The sequence below is a fragment of the Thamnophis sirtalis genome, unplaced genomic scaffold (genome assembly GCF_051295495.1).
Source record: "Thamnophis sirtalis isolate CommonGarterSnake01/CBP01778 unplaced genomic scaffold, rThaSir2_p1.2 scaffold_3, whole genome shotgun sequence".
Lineage (NCBI taxonomy): Eukaryota > Metazoa > Chordata > Lepidosauria > Squamata > Natricidae > Thamnophis > Thamnophis sirtalis.
Window position 1 is genome coordinate 121,372,494 of NW_028261383.1, and position 19,287 is coordinate 121,391,780.

Sequence of the window (19,287 nt, forward strand, 5' to 3'; positions counted from 1 at the left end):
GCGCCCGCTCTCACGCGACGAGACAAGGCTGACAGAAAGGCGGGGCCCGTTAACCGCTCCCGCCGCCCCATTGGCTCGCCTTTTGTACTGTCTTTGCACGGAGCCGTCTTTTATGCGTTCGGCTTGGCCACGTGATCGGAGAGGTGGTCGGGACTTCCTGTTTGAGGTCAGGGAAGGGAGGGGAAGGATTCTCGCCTCTCTCGCTCGCTCTCTTTCTCCTTCTCTCCTTTGCTCCCTCCCCCTCGCCCCGTTGTGGTCTCGCGCTGGCTGCCTGGCGGGGCTCTTGTCAGTTAGTAACAAAATGGCTGCGGTGGCAGCAGCTCTGCTCCTGAAGCGGAGGGCACAGGCGGCGGAGGCGACGGCTGCTGCTGCTGCTGCTGCTACTACTACTACTACTGCAAGGAGGAGTGGAGGGCCGGGTCAGCGGCATCACTGAACCCAGCGGCGTTGCTTGTCCTGCCAGCGGCCCAACCCCTTTCCCTTTACAAGCGAAAGCTCGGTCCGAGGAGAGCCGTCCCTGCGGCTCTGCTGCCTCCATAAATCCCCTTGGTTCCCCCAGAGAATCTCTCGTCAATCGCTGGGGAGGGACGGAGAGCGAGCGGCTGCTGCTGCTGTGAATTCTGCTCTTTAACTGGGTGGATCCCGCGGGGAGAGGAAACGACTGACGGACCTCCTTGTGAGAAACTCAGCTGCGGGATCGCCCCGGGTTTTGCGGATCCTGTCTTTGTGAGAAAGAGACTGGATTTTGCCTTCTTCTCTGGATCCACCTATGTTTTGCTTGTCTGGGTGGATCCGTATGAAAGAGAGTGGTGGGCTCCTTCCTCGCCACGAAGCCTATTTTCTGGATCCTTTTTAGGATCCCGGTACATGAGAGAGACTGCTGGAGCTCCCTTCCTTGGATCCACGGATGAAAAGCACTGCTGGTGGATTTCCCTGGCATTTGTGGATCCTTGCCTGGATTCTTCTCCCCCTTGGATCTTCCTGAAAGAAACTGTTAGATTTTTTTCCCACTGCTTGTGTTCTACGTCTCGCTTTCCTTAAAAAAAAAGACTTTACTGGGTACTTGGATCTCTGTCTCAGAGTCTTCTGGCTCTTTTTTGTTTTTCTGAGCTAATCCCCTTTAAACCTTTGAATGGGTTCGATATTATCCATTTTAATTTGCACTTTTGAAAACAAAATATTCAGATGTTCCTCCATGTAAACTGAGAATCTACCAACACCTTTTAAAAAGCCGTATCCTGAACAACTACAAAGCATACAGATTTCACGCTCATCCTGACAGTATATTTTTGCTGCAATCATCTATGTTTAATTTTAAAAACAAAATTCTCTGTGCAGAATTTAGCTGAGAACTCGTATTGTGAGTTTGCTTCATTGAAGAAAAAATATTCTTGTTTTGGAATTGGACCTGCCTCTGCTGCACTTATCTTCTGGGCTGGAAATAAAACTGGAGCATACAGCTCTTCTACTGTTGGTTTCTTGTCTGATTTTCCCAACTCCCTTCCTCCTCTTTTGTGGCAGAATATTTTTGGTGGTTTTTGTTTTTTGTTTTAATTTGGAACGAGCATAGATATTTAAAAAAAACTGACTTTATTGGCCGTGAGAGATTTTTTTCATATTCAACGTGAAAAATACGGGTATTTTTTGTAAGAAAAAGCATTAAAAGGAGCACGGTAGTGAAACTCCCAGGCGCCAGACAAAATATTCATTTGTTCTTTTTCAAGGAGACCGAGTCGAAAGCTGCCAAAGAGCCCCAGAAGGAAACGAAGCAAGGTAAGAGAAAGGACCATTCACATTCTTAATGTGGAGGCAGAAAAGTTGCAGATAAAAAAAGACCTCTTAATGAAGTTCAGTGCCTGCAGTTCCTTAGGAAGTAGCTCTTGATCCAGAACAATATAACTGTAATCTGTTTTGTAATCATTATATATTTATTAAAATGAAAAATTAACAAATCTCCTCAAGCTAATGTATTCACAAGCTAAAAAATCCCCAATTGACAGCTTCAGATAATTTAAAAACTTCAATGTTTCTCATATTCCTTACCTCTACTGAAAATTCCAAACGCCTCATTTATGAGAAAAATATGGAAGAAAATGGAAATAATGAGAAATGATTTCATTTGAATTATTAAGGTTTTCATGCTGTTGTTAAGTAACTCTTACTATCATGTGGTGTGCTGTTTAGAAAATAGTGATAATTAATCTTGGCAATTTCAGTGTAAGTATTGCTAGAATAGAGAAGCTGATTGAATGTAACCAAGTGGTCAAAACTTGAACTTCATCTATGATTAGTTACTGTTGGGCATTTAAATAATGAGCGGTGCAATTCTGTATAGACTTATTTGAATTAAATTCCATTGTGTTTAGTAGGATTCATCAATTGGTATGCGAAAAGGACTGCAGCCTTTCTCCCCCCCCCCCAAGTAGTTTTTCTGATGTCTCTATTTCTTTGCTGGAGTTTTGTTAAGAAGGCTAGATTTTCCCCCTTTTCATAGGATTTTTGATTAAATGGAACAAGCAATGATTAAAAATAAACACAGATAAAATGACAATTTGCATGTAATTTTACTATGGAACCTTGCTGAAACTGTACCCAAAATCTTTGGGTTATTTTAATCAAAAGCTAGGCTCTCTAGAAACATAGTTCATGTATAGAAGATTATTCTGATACTTTTAATATTACAAAGGTGACTAAGCCTGATTTAAAATTCCTTAATGTTTTTGTCAGTCTATAAATAGAATGTTAAAGGATAGTTTGATTACTTAAACGTCTGCATGTGGAACAGCAAACAAAATAACCTGTCTAGTAATACTTTAGACAAATGTTTTTATATCAGTAGATTCATAACATAGAAACCTAGATTGTGAGAAATACCTACATACGAAATAAAACTATAATTATTGAAATGTTTTTAAAAGCTGACAATGTGTTTTATTATTTTTGCATATTTGAATTTTTGCTGTTAGTTTTGTCCATATAGCCTAATTATTTCCATCAGAATTTAGAAAAATAAACAGTTTTACACAGGAAAAACTCAAGATTTAATATGACTTGTTACAGGAATTTCTGATTATCATCAGAGTTGAGGGTCTCTAGGTTCAGTTTCAACTATATATTCTCAACTTTGTTCTAAAATGACGCAAAAATATTTAAATTTCATTCATAGATACAAACATGTTTTATTGCTATTTGTATTACCTTTTAAATTTTAGATTTAAATTTTCTACACAAGTATATTAGTAACCCTTCAATTAACAAAATATTTTATCATAGGTAACTTTTGAAAAAAGGCAATAGCATTTATTGTAATAAATGAAATACATAATAGTATTTTCTTTCTTTCCAATGTAATTATAGTTATTGATTCAATTTGGTTAATTTTATATTTTTAACATTACATGCTTTCCATTTTTAATTACTATGTTAAATAGACTGAACAAAATACAAGATTTCTAGTTTTGCAATAATTTTGCTGTATTATTAATTTTAATCCAATACATTTTCATTGATCAAGAATTAAATGGACTTAGGATTAGTGCAATATAGAAGACAGAAATGCATTCTGCTTTCCCTTATATTGATTTTTCATATTTCCTGAAAAAGAATAGTCAAGCTGAGAGTGACTGACCACAGCAAAGGAATAGTGGGCTTATAATAGATATAACTCAATGAACATGTCATTGCAGTGCGCAGCAACTGTGAAAAAAAAAGTGAATTCCATGCTGGAGATCATTACAAAGGAGCCACAAATAATACTATTCTGTAGTGTTCCAATGCAAATACATAATGTGACCATATGAAATGCTATATATGTAGCCAACAACTGTATACTAAAAAGCATATTATCAAGATAAAAAGGGTGCAGAAAATGGTAACCATAATTATTAAACAATTCCATCATTTTCATATGTAAATGTTCATTTAGTGCTTTTAAATTGAGAAAACAAAGCAAAGTAACTGGGCAAAATAGTGGTATATATACTGTACATGGTACAAATAAATTATTAAAGTTTTTCTTTTTCAAAATACAAGAATCAAAGGTTGTCAAATGATGCTGAGTGTTGAAAATGCTTTTGACACATCATATAGATTCTGAAATGTGGTATCACAACATACAGCTATAGCCAGCAACTTAGATAATATTAAAAGGGATTATATATATTCATGAAGAAGAAAATTGCTAATAAATATGCTACCTTCAGGATCAGAGAGAGCATGCTTAGACTATCAGTTACTGAGAAACAGCAGCAGAGGAAGCTGTTATTCCTTTCTTTGGTATTTCCATAGGCATTTGGTTGGCCATTATAGAAATAAATATTGGACTAAGTAGGCCAATGGTTTGATTCACTTTGGTTCTGGTGTCAACAAGCAGCCTACAAAACACTTTAAAATGATTAATTAAAATATCCCGAATAAGTTTGTTCTTCCTCACAATACGAATGTTAGAGGTATGATGTTGACAAAAAATACTATGTCAATGCTAGTCTCTTTGTCAGTTAAGCAGGCACAGTCTCATGAAGGGTATTTGTACTCTTAAATCATAAGCTCTAAAGCGGTATATACTATATCTCTTGTGATTCAGTAGTCATGCCTTTGTGAAATTCATCACAGTTCTTAAATAGATAAGCTGATAAAAGCGAATAATGCACTTACCTTTTGGTGAGAAATTCTGCTTTGAACCTCACACTTTTTAAAATGTGTACTAATAAGATAAATATTCTATATTTTGAAATTCTGTCCTTATAACAGATTTTTATTGAGTGAAAGAGATCCTTTCACATAATAATCACTATTTTTCCCATTGAAAGCAGGAACTCTTAAATCTTTAATCTGCAATTGTAGCTAATGTACCATTTTGCAACAATGATTAATATTGCTGGGCAGACAAATATTAAGGTATTAATTAAACTTTTCAGCTATTTTTGCTGATTTAAATCTTACATCAGTATTCAGTGTATCATAAACTGGAGGATCACATGGTAAGCATTGGAGTATCATATGTCTAACAACAGGTTTTTTGGGTGTGGTGTCTTTGGATGTGTTTCAGAGATTCAATATTTTAGTCAGGTGTGAAAAAAGTGCAAAAAGGAATACTCACTGTAGCAAAGTGCATATAAATATTTTTCCTTGCCTTAGTTAAAGATGCAAATGAATTTCCATCAATGAACAATTCACTTTTATTTACAAGGATGATTGTTTAATGATAGTAAGCTTTAGGAATACAGTTACTAAAGCATCAATGTGGATATAATTTGGAACAGCATCTTAATGGAATAAAAACATAAAGGCCATTGAGAAGAAAGAATGAATAATACCTAAAATTACATTTAGTTGTTCTCTGAAGCTGGTCTTGTTGAGATAAATATGCACTTTTCCCAATACTGTCATCTGGCTGCTTTCCAAAACAAGCTGGAAGAGGAGGAGGTCAGGGGTGGGGCAGCCTTTTCCTTCAGCAAAGGCGGATTTCAGATGGAAAGAATTGCTAAGAAAGTATCTCTGAGAACACTTAGCGACTTAATGCTTAGTTTCTACTCATTTCAATTCATCCAAAGAATAAATGCTAATTTCTTTGCCTTTCAAATCTATAACTATCCTAGTTGATACCATTACTTCATATAAAGAATTTTAAATATTAAATCTAATATGTTTTGGTGAAGCCGGAAATACACTATGAACTATAAAATTATTGTTTTGGCTGCTGCTTAGGATTTGCATTCCTTGCTTTGCAGGATGTTACCTTGTGATGCACCATCAAATTGTTGTTAAAAACTAAAATCCATATTACAAGATGTCATACTTGAAACCTTCCCCCCCCCCTGTTGAAGCTATAGAAAAGAACTGATCATTCTATTTTAGTACTATAGATGAATGATAAGAAACCTCTTAAGTGTCTGATGATGACGCAGTCTAGCCAATTTAGTATCAGCTGATGCCTTTTGGTGATAATGTCTTGATCTTTGCAGTAACTTTATAAAGGTATTTTAGCTGCGCCAGAACTGAAAGACTCAAATATTTTGTTGAATTGTAATATGCTCTGGATGTAACAAACTGATTTACCAAATTCATTTTCTATGATGCATAACTTTTGCATTTGTGCATAAATATAGCAAGTTGTAGAGAAAGATGAATCCCCATATAAAAACATTCTAAATTGGACTGTTCATTGATTTCAGTGGAACCTGCTTTAAACTATGTACTAAGAGTTGGGATTTAGAGAGCCACAAAATACTATTGCTGACATACAAAGAGATAGCAGATTTTTATATTTCTTTATTCCTCTAGTTGTGTCTATTTGGAGGAGTGCTTCAATTTTGTTTGTTTCCCAATTCTTGGGAATTTGGCATGTTGTATAGTTCTTTGAACTTTGGTCAACATTTTGAATTATAACAATATTTCCAACTGTGAACTTCCAAATACAAAGGTATTTTAAAAAGTTTCCGGTTTGTAGTCATACTGTAATCAGTATTATTTACATGAGTTACCTATTTGCATCTTCTCAGTAAAAGCTATTGGGAAAGTCATCAGATGTTACTATGTAACAAGTCATTTTTGTGTTTTTATTTTCTCTGCAATCTAGAAGATTAAATTTGAATACCCAGTTGGGTGTGGCTTTGTATCTAAAAAAGGATTCAAAGTAAAGCAAATAAACTTTAGCCTTTGAATCATAAATAGTCTGTGGCACTTAGGCCGGTTACCAGAACTTCTCTTGTTATATTTTACAGCTGTGAAGAGCTTAGGAGTGAAAGCAAAATCTGCTATAGAAGTAATGTTTTATGGCTGGCTGCCCAGATTGTCTAGCGTTGTACACAGCTCTGTGGTTTGCCTTTGGAGGTCTAGAAAGGTGAAATGTATTCTTAATAAACAATTTTATCTCTGCAGATTTTTTTCTTTTTAAAATATTGTTTTGGCATTTAATTTTTAAATAAAGTACATAATCATAAAACACAACTAGCAAATTCTAGTTTTTTTACATATCTAGATTGCTTCTGCTTATTATTCAAGTTGAAAACATTTTTCAAGAATGAGCCTAAAAGTAATTTTAGCTTTTTTTTCAAAATAAATGGATTTCCTTGGAGTAGCCATAAATATAAAGCTATTATTAGTACTTGACATAAAAAGGTAATTAAACACACTGTATTGTAAAGCCCTTCTCAAATTCTCTCACTACTGTGGTATATTATAGACAAGAAGAATCATTTACATGCTTTTCTATAGCAGCATTGGTAATATTTTGTTATTAAAAGCTTATTAATTCCTTTTTTTTTGTTTGCTTGACCTTGGTCTTTTATCTTGTTAGGGTGCTTTTTTAATTCAGTTTTTATTTTGTTTACCCTTTGAAAGAATCTCCAGGAATTTTGAGTTAAAAAGTTAAACCTGTTTGTAATTAATAGCAAAGACAGATATTTAATATTTAATCTTTCATTCAATTTCTTTATATATCTGACACTTTTGTTTTGAAACTCTAGGCAAAGTAACTAGAGATTTGTTCTATGAATATACTGTATGAGGGATTGTAGGCAAATGAAAGATTCAGCCCAATAGCAGATTTGCTTTACTGCTCCTCGCAGTGTCACCTAGTTGTCAATCATATGGAAATAATATCTGCCACCAGTGAAGTTGAAGGAACAAATAGTCTGTTGTTGTACACTTGAGGAAGAGCTGAAAGAACTAATAAGCTTTTTCACCTTGTTAAAAAATATCTGCTTACTTTGAACGTTGCAGATAATATAAATTGCTGTTAGTTCATCTTCAAGAATACAGTTACAGAAGTATAAAAAGTATTATCCATTACTGTATTTTGGCTGTCCCATGTAGTTGACATCCACTATTGTTACCAGTTTCCAGTGTCTAATTATTATTATTTTTCCATCCTTTCAAGTCAGTCTTAACTCCTGCCAACTGTTTGTACTAGTACCTGCTTTTCTTGGCAAGATTTCAGAATAAGTTTACTATCACTTCCTTCCTAGAGCTGAAGGGAGGTATGACTGGCCCAAGATCACCTAGCTGACCTTGTACCTTAGGAGTAGAACTCAGGCTCCCACTATGTAGCCTTGTGCCTAAACCACTGCACCAAACTGTCTCTCCCACCTGATTTTTAGAGGTAGAAAATGAATTTAAAATAACTACTCAAAGCGCAGTTTCTCTATTAAATCTATAAGGATAGTATGAAATGTGAAAACAACTTAACTAACTCAGTTTTATTTCAGTTTAGTTAGTCTGTTTATATTGTATCTTGTTAATTGACTGGTTTGAGCAAAATAAGCAATAATAGATATTTATTTCTCCTGCTATAAAATTTACTGTAACAGCATTGGTTGAAATATTTTAAATGATAATATTTCATGAGAAGTCAGGATTAGTTCATAGCTGTTCAGAAATAGATTTTCAACTGGCAAAATTATAGCTTTCTTTTACTATCTTAAAGGGTTTAGTTTATGCATTGGAAAAAATATTGATGCACAAGCATTTCTGTATTCATATTAACAGTTTTAAAGGTAGTAGTGTTGAATGAAAAATTATATAAAATGTCATTGAGTAATATTTATGCTTGTAAGACATGAATGTCTATAGTTAGGAACCATGGTGGCGCTGTGGTTGTAATGCAGTGTTGCAGGCCAACTCTGCCCATAGCCAGCAGTTTGATCCTGATAGACTCAACCTTCTATCCTTTCGAGCTTGGTAAAACGAAGACCCAGATTGTTGGAGGCAATATGCTGACATTTGTAAACACCTCAGGGAGTGCTATAAAGCACTATGGAGTAGTATATAAGTCGAACTGTTATTGCTATAGTTGGTGTTAACATGCTTCCAAAATAGTGCTTCTTTGGAATTAGAAAGTAATGTCTACGTATACATTTATGTGTATATAGAATACTTTGAATATTTTTCTTACAGGTTTTTTTTACAGATTTTGTACTTTTTCCATTATCTCTTTTAAAAAGTAAAATATTTCATTCTTTTATTTTTTTTGTACATTTGTGAAGTATATTATTTTACTTTTCTTGTACATTTCTTGTATTACATTCTCCATGTAATGTCTGCAACTGCCTGCTACATAAAGGTCGTCCTTTTCCAAATGCATATATGGAGCTCATGCTAACTGGAAATAGGCCACGTGAAAATGATTCCTTACTGTCTCCAAAAGGCACTTGTACTTGATCAGAGCTTTTGGGGCTTGATAGGTAGAACTGCTTCATGAAATTGAATACCCTTCTAGCAATTTGAACTGAATATTTTTTCTGAACCTTTTCGGAAAAAAGCAGTGTGTTTCACTGAACATCAACATCACATCAACCTATTTTGCTTGTAACCCTTTCAAACCCGATCCCATGCAGTTATGATGAGTTGACAATTTTCAGAATTCTTAGCCAGCTCATTAGTATAAGTGCATAGAACTTGATAGAGTAATCCGCCATTCTGATTATATATACTTTATAATGAAATATATTTGTGAGAAACATGTCCCCAAAAGAAATATTTCCTGATAAGTTGATGATACCAATTTATAAATTATACCAGTGTGTTTTTAAATAATTATTCTTCCAAAATATTATTCTAAAAACTGACAACATCTTTTGTTTTTGAATATACTGCAGATGCAGATGCAAACAAATATTAAAGAACATGATTTCAGAGCAACTGCCACATTATTAATTGCTTTGTTTCAATGTTTCATATTTTTTTTAAAAAAAACTTTTGGTGACTCAGATAAAAAATATCACTCAAGGGATAGAAAGTGATGGTAACTAATTTGAATAAACCAAGTCATTTATTGAAGAAAAAACTATTGTTTGATTTGATTTTTATTTTATTTTTGGAAATGGTTTTTGCTTAGTACATTTGCATCACACTTATTTGCTACTAATAAAAAAAGACTATGTTATGGAAGAAGCTGGATTATTAGCAGACATTTTACTAACCAATATCAATAGCGCTTAGACTTATATACTGCTTCACAGTGCTTTACAGCCCTCTCTATGCTGTAAAGCCTTTTCTACAGAGTCAGCAATTTGGGTCCTCATTTTAACGACCTTAGAAGGATGGAAGGCTGAGTCAACCTTGAGCAGATGAGACTGGAACTGCTGGCAGTCGGCAGTCACCAGATTTAGCCTGCAATACTGTATTTTAATCACTGTACCACCACAGCTCTTGTTCTGGTTTGTATCTTTTCTAAAATAAAATAAAATTTGTACATTACTTTAGCCATGTTTTTGGTTAATCATGATTTATTGTATCAATCACAATTGGTTGGTGTCACAAAACATGCTAAGCTATTAATAAAATAGTACAGGTTGAAGCATAATTAGATAAATTGTGGCCCATGATATTGGGTGAGCTAAGTAAATTGAATAAATATAGTAAGCTATGGAGAAATATATTCATGAGGTACATAAAACGCAAATTTAAAGAAGGGCAATCCAAGAAGCAAGTTTTGCAAGCCAAATTATTTTTTTCAGGTACCTCTTTCTATCCTAAAGAGTATCCACCAAATTTTCTGTACTTTAAAAGTTGTAACAGGAAAATTAAATGTTTAGAAAATGCTAAAATCAGCAGACAGATCTTAAAGATAGACATATTTCCCCTTAAATGATGCTACCAGGCAGGTTTCCATTAATTTTAGGTAGTAAGATAGTTATTGAAAACATTTCTGTTTATATGTTTGCCTTTCAATATAGTGCCATGTTTCCCAAACTCTGCTGCTATGCCCCAGAGCACCTTAGCATACACACAGGGTGCCACAGGATATTTTACTATTTAATAAATGTCATTGTCGACACATACTTTGGGAACCGCTATGCTTGCCATGAAAAGAATTACTTAAGACAATAAGACTATCAAGAGTACCAAACTTGGAAACTTCTGATAGAAAGTGTGGATTGTTTTATTAAGAAAATATTTTGTAAAATATTGGAATGTATAGTGAGACACTATTCAAATTTGGCTTTTACATATTAAATTTATATTTTATTCTTCCTTACTTTTAAACATCAAATATCTTATTACAATGCTGCTTAGATATTCTTTTCACTAGTTTCTCTTCCCCATTCTTTCAAACATAGCAAGCATAACTGAACTATTTCTTGTTTTTCAGAAGTTATTCATCTACAGTATCACTTAAATTTAAAAGTTTGGTAAATTGATAAAGTGTTTTATCTTGGTTTTTACTTAACTTACTGCAATATCTTGTACATAAAAGGTTTAATGGTTTGTTAACATTTAACACCAAATACATTCATTTCCAAATCTATTGGAAATTTAGGCCCCTGACAGAATTTACCATCTTTCAAGACAGCCCTTCCATTTTTAACCAGTTGTGTTAAAAAAATGTACCTAATATCTAATCTGCAGGTAGTCCTACATAAAGCTTCCTTGTGAACATTTGTTCAGCAATTATTCAAAGTTACAGTGAGGCTGAAAAAAAATGAGCTTACGATGTGACTGAAATTATGGCTTTTGTAGCACCCCTGTGGTCACATCAAATTCTAGGTGCTTGGCAGGCCACATACACTTATGACTGGAGGCAGGGGTGGGACTGGACTAGCCAGTTCGGACTGGTTCGGGTGAATCGGATGCTAATTTTTCATTGGTTCACCGAACCAGTAGTTGGAAAGACTGGTTGGCCCTGCCCACCCTGCCCCACTCTTCCCAGGAATCGCCACGTGGCCCGTTTGTCATGCCAAGTAAGTGCAGGGGCTGCACGGAGACTCTGGGAGGGTGAAAAACGAGTCTCCTAGAACTTCCAGAAGTCCAAAACAAACTTGTTTCTGGCCTCCATAGGTTCTCTGGAGCTTCGGAGAAGCCGTTTTCACCCTCCTGGAGGCTCAAGGAAAGCCTCCGGAGTCTGGGAGGCTAAAACACCACCCCACCACCTCACCGTGGTGTAGGAGGCTGAGCAGCCATATGCCCCATGGCCACGCCCACCCAACAACTGGGCAGAGAACTGGTTGCTAAAAATTTTCAATCCCACCTCTGACTAGAGGGATGTTTCAACTATCTCTACCCCCTCTATCTTCTCTCATTTATGTCTCTTTGACCCCCTGCTGCCCTATCTTGTGGGGCGGCAAGTGTGCCTCTGGGGTTGCCTATCATACCCTGGGAAACTTCAGCACCCTTCCCCCCAGCCAACACCAGGGAACATTCATTTTTCCAGATGCCTTCTCTCCCCAGTTCCATGCAGTTCCCTGGCCCATCAAGTATTGGTTCACTCCCCAGCCCACTCAGTATGCACCAACAAGCCAGCTCATTCATTTGTCCCTCATAGTTCTCTGTACCAATCTTTCACTTTTTACTGTGTCCTTTTCAGACCCAGCTTCTTCAGTGAACATTTCTTACAATATATTTGGCTCTTTAAGTCTTTGTAAAGCTGCACTGTTTTTGTAAATGATGGAAGTCACATGTAAAGTCTTAATGAACTATTGCAATGGTAATTGCTGGGATTGCCATCATAGGTGGTGGACTCATGTGATGTCTCACTTTACGAATGACCTGATTTATGATGGCAATCCTGATCCCAATTGTGGTTGTAAGTCAAGTACTACTTGTAGTAGTAGTTTGTTATAATTTGAATCTATTGCATCTTTGCCCTTCTTTCAGAACAATTCTGAACAATTCTATCCCATCTTCTACATGAGAGGGATTCTGATAGTTAAAAACAGCTGTCATGTTTCCCTCCAGATTTCTCTTCTAAAAGACTAAGCAAACACAATACCTCGAAATCTTTATAAGTATTTCCCTCCAGATTCCTTATCATCTTCGATATTCCTTTCTGGATACACTTCAGTTTAGCTCCTTCCTAAAATCTGATTCCCAGAACTCAATGTAATATTCTAGGTAAAGTCTAAATAGTGGAGAATATTGGAGAGAAGTGTACAGGCTTCTCTTATTCTCGACCTTACACTTCTGTTGATGGAGCCAGTGATTGTTTTGCTTTTTTATACAACTGTATCACATTGTTGCTTCTTTCGGGCATGTGATCCTCCAAATCACACAGTTTTTTTTGCTGCTGCTGTGTTGTGCGTCTCTAGGCATGCCGCTCTTTTTGCGGCAGCCATTAGTATAACAGAAGGAGTGCTGTGGCTAGAGTTGCGGGAGCAGCCATTAGGTAAGGATGTGTGGGGCGCATGGGGCATATCCCCCCTCCCTTCCCCCCTCTGGCCTTGTCTCTTCATCTCGTGTTGTTTGCACGGCAGAGGAAATGGCGGGGACCGGCTTTGCATGCATTTAAATATTTTTGGGGAGGGCTTATTTTTGGAGGAGGGCGTATTTTAGTGCATGCACTCAAAAGCCCAATTGGGCTTATTATCTGGGGAGATCTTATTTTGGGGAAAATAGGATAACAACATAAATATCATAACTTTTTAACATTTTGTTTGTTTCATTTCCCAGGTTCAGCTGTCTTTCTCTTTTTGTTAAACATTATTTTGTCTGAGAGTGTTAATACTGCTGGCCTCATTGCCTGTGAGTGTAATAACTGATATGTAATGGTTTATAAAAAAAGATCAAGACTGGAAACATTCACTCATACGCACAGCCTAATTGGGACTGGCAGAGACTTGTTGCCTCTGAACTACCAACATTGCGAGACATTCTCAGATATGGCCTACTGTTAAGAGAACAAAGTAGTGATGATGCTAGAAACTACTCAGCAGCCAGTCTTAGGGGACATATATCCAAAAGTGCTTAAAAGTGGGAGTGAGCGAACAGTTCTTTTATGATTCCTGTTGTAAATTCACAAATAACAATCTTGAACAAGATCCAGGAGAGCTGAGTCAAGCCAAAAACATATCTCTATGGTAGAGGAAAGCTAGATATCAAAGATACTTTCACTGTGAAAGTTGACAAACTGGACTGGACTACTGCAATGGGGCAGCCCTTGAAGAGTATTCGGAGACTTCAACTCGTCCAGAACGCAGCCGCGCGAGCGATTGTGGGTGCACCTCGGTACACCCACGTTACACCTATCCTCCGCGAGCTGCACTGGCTACCGATCAGTCTCCGGATACGCTTCAAAGTGCTAGTCGTAACTTATAAAGCCCTTCATGGTATTGGACCTGGGTACTTGAGAGACCGCCTGCTGCCAATTACCTCCCAAAGACCCATTAGATCACACAGGGTCGGCCTCCTCCGGGTTCCGTCTACCAGCCAATGCCACCTGGCTACTACCCGGGGGAGAGCCTTCTCTGTGGCAGCTCCGGCCCTCTGGAACGAATTCCCCGCAGAGATTCGGACCCTCACCTCTCTCCAGGCCTTCTGAAAAGCCGTAAAAACCTGGCTTTGCCGGCAGGCCTGGGGTTGATGAGTTCCCCTCCCCTCTCGACCTGTGTGGTAGTGTGACTCTTGGCTATTTTAACTACTTGTATTGTGTTCTATGTTCCCCTTTTTCCCCCTTTGAGTTGTTCGCCGCCCTGAGTCCCTCCCGGAGAAGGGCGGCATACAAATAAAATAAATCTAAATCTAAATCTAACTGTTTGACATCCTCAACTACAAGTGTCAAATTGTTCTGTGTGTCTAATTGGGCTGCCCTGCTGGCTGCAAAAAAGTTCACAATAACTGTACCTGCCTTAAGGAGACGAAGATACCATTGAAGGAACTTTCATTAAAGGTTAGGGAGACAAGATTGGTTCTTTTGAATCTCACCAAATATGCCAAGCAGAAATGACTAGGCAAAAGACAAAAGCAACAAGATGGGTTCACCGACAAAAGAGCGAACGACAAAACCGCGCCCGACTAAACCACGTCGCTGATGTCATCAACAGGGCAACAACAGCGCGGAGACAGAAGCATGCTGTAAACCCTAAACCTAAACTTAACCCCTAATCCTAAACCTAACCCTAACCCTAAACCTAAACCTAAACCTAAACCTAACCCTTAACCTAACCCTAACCCTAACCCTTAACCTAACCCTAAAGCTAACCCTAAACCTAACCCTTACCTTAAGTTAAATCGGCTTTCTTTCGACGCGCTATTTAAAGCGCCCTTCTTTCTCCGCGCTGGCTGTTGTCGCCGCGTTGATGATGTCAGCGATGCGGTTTAGTTGGGTGCAGTTTTGTCGTTCGCCCTTTTGTCGGGTCACGGCAAGATGATGAGGGACAAAATCTTGCTAAATATAAGCAGAGAAGAATTCCAGACATTTCGGTATTGACAAATGAAGTAAGTATCTCTTATGATGAAAATGAAGGACATGCGACTGATGATGAAGATGAAGAGGAATGTGATCGAAGTTTTGAAGAGGCCTTAGACCAAACACACATGCCCTCTACTTCAAAAGAAAAGACAGAGCACAACAGATTAGAAATAACAAATGTCACTATGCAGAGCATGATACAGTATTGGTCTATGTGTCATGATGCCATTACCACAGCCGCCTTCATAGATTCTGGCTTGATCACCGAAGAAGACAAGAGATTTGTAATTGACCACAATAAAGTAAAGAGAACCCAGGGGAAAAAATATGAAGTTCCTAGATCAAGAATTTGATGAGCTCTGTCAGAAGGGCAAAATAGAATGCATCTTCTTTGACGGCCGTATAGATGCAACTAAATTTATGCTGAAAGCAAACAATTCAGGTCAGCAATTCCCCAGTGCAACCAAAGAAGAATATCATTCTGTGCAGTGAGCTGGGTGGAAGATATCTTTATCATTTCACTCCAGAGAAAGGTTCAAAAACAGGAAAACCTGCTCAAGTGATTGCAGATAATATGGTGTATTTCATGAAGAAGAAAGGCGACAAAAGCTTAAGGACCACTGGAGGAGATTCTACAAATGTTAATATTGGCCTTGAAGATGGTGCACTGGGTGGAGGTCATGATTGACTGGAAGTTGATCTGGTTGGTATATGCACTGCACACAGATGAATTACCCTATAACACTTAATGGCAAAATTGGATGGAAAGACCTTGCCTAATAACAAATGGGCAGGTAAAATTGGCAACATGCTAGACATTGCAACAGAACTTGACATTGATCCTTCACCAGAATTTTAATTGGTGAGCCTATCATTTCACTGAACGACAGTGTTGTAAAGGATCTCTTTACTGATCAAGCACATGGATATAGGATCGCAAAGTCAATAAGGACAGGACAACCTCTCATAGATCTAGCTCTTCTGGAAATTGGCCCCATAAGCTGTTCACGCTGGTTGACAACTGCAAATAGGCTTTGTTGAATATGGGTTTCAAAGCATGGCTTTAAAGGCAAAACTCTCCAAAACGTAAGAATGATAGTGGTTGTTGGTGTTGTACTACTCTTGCTGGTTCAACATCAAAGTAAAACATTCCTGGATTGAAGGCCCGCATCACGTGTTATTCCATCTGCAGCAAGTCAGACTGCAAAAGAAGGCTGTGATAGATGCTGTTTTGCCAACCATTCAGCACTCAGCATGGTATGCTTTCAGTGAAATGATAATCCAAGCACTTTTGTGTTCAGATGACATTCAAGAGAGGAGAGCTGGTGTGCAAAAGATCATTGACGTGGTGTAGACAATGACACGCTGGGAGATTTTTCTGTACGTGCAAGAAAAACGCATTTAATCAGCAGCAGAGCATTGACTCTGCTGGAACTGATTTACTGGTGTGAAGGTGTATATGAGCCACCTTTGATGTGCAAACTGATTACAGCAGAAATAAAAAAGTTCATTGACAAACCAATGCAAGTACCACAGTAGCCCTGTCATGCCCAATCAATAGAGAGTTGTGTGAAACAGGTCACAGAGGCAGCAAGCAATGTATATGCACATGAGAAACGTGAGGACCAGAAGCAAATCGGCACCTGATGTCAAAGAATAAATCAAATCAAGACTTGATGAAACTCACTATTTTTGTAATTCAGATAATTGCTTTCTGATGTTAGTTTATAATAGCATGGATTATTTTTTGCTTAGCTAGATAAGATTCATGCAGAAAAAAACTTTAATTTTTGTAACACAAGGTGTAATTTTGAGAGGATAAAGTTATCAGTATTTGTGGGGTATATGATCAAATACCAACTAAACATTGTGCAATTGTAAAAATAACAGGAGATTTGAATTCTTGATGTAAAAACACATATTTTTAGAACCCTGAAAAAAATTGCAAAAATTAATTTTCACCCGATTAAATGACACGCCCCCTAAACCCAATTAGTTCCCCTAACAGCCCTAAACAGAGTACTTCTGCTGTGCTTTATAGTTAGGATAAAATTTTATGTTGGAATATAGTGTTTCATTTTCTCCAAAATTTTCTCATTATTGGCAAAAATTTCTGTCATTTCATCTGTTCGTGGAAAATTGTTCCAGTATCTTGCTACATCATCCAGGTGATTTCTGGCAAACCTGAGCTAAGAAGCTATGTGCTTTCTGAAAAGTTATAGGTTTTTTAAAAAAATTCATGTTCATTGTTTCCCTTATGATGATCACATGAATAGTGACATCAAATAATGTAAACATGACCTTTACCTTGATTTTTTTTTAAAATTTCCAGAGTATTGTGTACCCTGCTCTTTATATGATTTTTTTTACAACTTCTAGAAGGAATAATGTTGATGTTGCATGTTCTTTACACTATCTGCCTGACCATGGATAGATAGAGGCCAGAGTATTTGGCAGTGGTTTTTTGTCTTGTACTTACTCATTATTTTTACTGAATTCTGCATACATCTTGTTTGAAGCATGAAGTTCATGATGCACAGAGGAGATTGCAGTCAGTGGTAGCATCAATAGTGTATGTGTTTTTTCCCCCCCTATAGGCAGGGGCCCTGCAAATTACACTTGATAGTCATCTCATTGATTGAAACATCTGCTTCAACCTACCTCTTCAGGGAACTGATTATCCATATTAGAACAGGGCTTCACGTATGCTTTCTAACAGACAGTGAATATCAGCCCAGTGATGTCATTAAAAATGTCATACTGTATGTAGTTTGAATGGTGTTTGTTCAGTCAGTAAGTGTTATTATCAGTAGTCAAATGCAGCACTGAATGTACCATAAATTATAGTACTGCGGGATTGCAGATGTTTAAAAAGTATTCCTAAGTATCATCACTGTAGCCATGACTTTGTGATCCTTTGCAACCCGATACCTATTTACCAAGAGAAGTTATGTGATCTATTTTAATAATCTAAGTATTCTCTATCATGTAAGATTCTGTTACAGAGGCAAGGGTGCTGATAATCTTGCTCCAATTACTTAATATTATTAGTAATTTGGTTATGATTCTGACATCTAGGATTGCAGTGGACATTGTGACAACTGTTCTTGTTACCCTTGCAAATAGAAATTTTGTATTCTTTAGATATAAGCATCCACTCATACAAGCACATGAATGAATACACTAATTCTCAGGAAGTAGATATGAATCAACTTACAACTACAGGTAGCCCTGGACTTACAACAGTACATTTAGTAACAGTTCAAAGTTACAATGGCACTGAAAAAAGTGACTTAAGACTGTTGCAGCATCCCCATGGACCCGTGATCAAAATTCAGATGCTTAGCAGCTGGTTCATAATTATATGGTTGCTGTGTCATGTGGTCCCCTTTTGGAACCTTCTGACGAGCAAAGCCAATGGGGAAGCCAGAGTCACTTAACAACTGTGTTAATAACTTAACAACTACAATGATTGACTTAAAAGTGGCAAGAAAAGTTGTAAAATAGGGCAAAACTCACTTAACAAATGTTTCACTTAGCAACATAAATTTTGGGCTCAAATGTCGTAGGTCGAGGACTATCTATTATTTTTTTATTGCTTCAGAATTGCAGTATACCCTCAGCCCTGCTGCTAGCATGCTTTTGAAGAAGCTTCAGTGTTCATGACTGTAATAAAACAATGTAAATATGAACAGATAACCTAATTAAGAGTTACCTTAAATGCTGTAAGACTTTCATATATGTTAACAAGTTCCTCATTATAGGTCTTGTATTTCCTATAAAACCCTCTTTTCAATTTAATTTGGCAAACTTAAGTCATTCAGGCAGAGAAACATTCTGTGAAAAGCTTTTTGCCTCAGGCTGAACATGTACTGTAAAGTTTCAGGGTTACGGTTCAGCCATTTCAAAAGAACAAGATGGGGAAAATGAGCTCTTTTAATGCTTCTGTCTTTTGGAGAAACACAACATGAAAAATAGAATTTCTTGTGACAACTTGGTTAAATGTACTTGCTTATTGATTTCAATGATACTGGTATTTTTTTTTAAATAGATCAGTGTGTCAGTCCCTTTAGTAAGCGTGCTTTATTGTTTGGATAGACACATACTCTATTTTTACTTGCTCTTGCAAACAAGTGACATGACCAGCTTCATTATTTCAAGTT

The 19,287-nt window shown here is 37.1% G+C and overlaps 1 protein-coding gene and 1 long non-coding RNA gene across 7 annotated transcripts in view; one reads left to right on the forward strand and one right to left on the reverse strand.

The window, feature by feature from the left end:
- Positions 1 to 211: 211 nt before the first annotated feature.
- Positions 212 to 19,287, forward strand: part of TNRC6C (trinucleotide repeat containing adaptor 6C) — a 136,644-nt gene continuing 117,568 nt past the window's right edge. For 2 of the 6 annotated variants that reach the window (XM_087709858.1, XM_087709859.1), the window contains exon 1: positions 212 to 1,773. The gene's annotated coding sequence lies outside the window, so the exon portion shown is untranslated. The remainder of the gene's footprint in view (positions 1,774 to 19,287) is intronic. The other 4 variants (XM_087709860.1, XM_087709863.1, XM_087709861.1 and 1 more) reach the window with 3 other exon arrangements.
- LOC148048149 (uncharacterized) lies at positions 3,155 to 17,732 on the reverse strand. The gene is made up of 3 exons (XR_015695800.1): positions 17,604 to 17,732; positions 14,933 to 15,100; positions 3,155 to 3,696 (listed from the first exon to the last, which is right to left on the reverse strand). It is a non-coding gene; the product is annotated as an uncharacterized LOC148048149 (long non-coding RNA).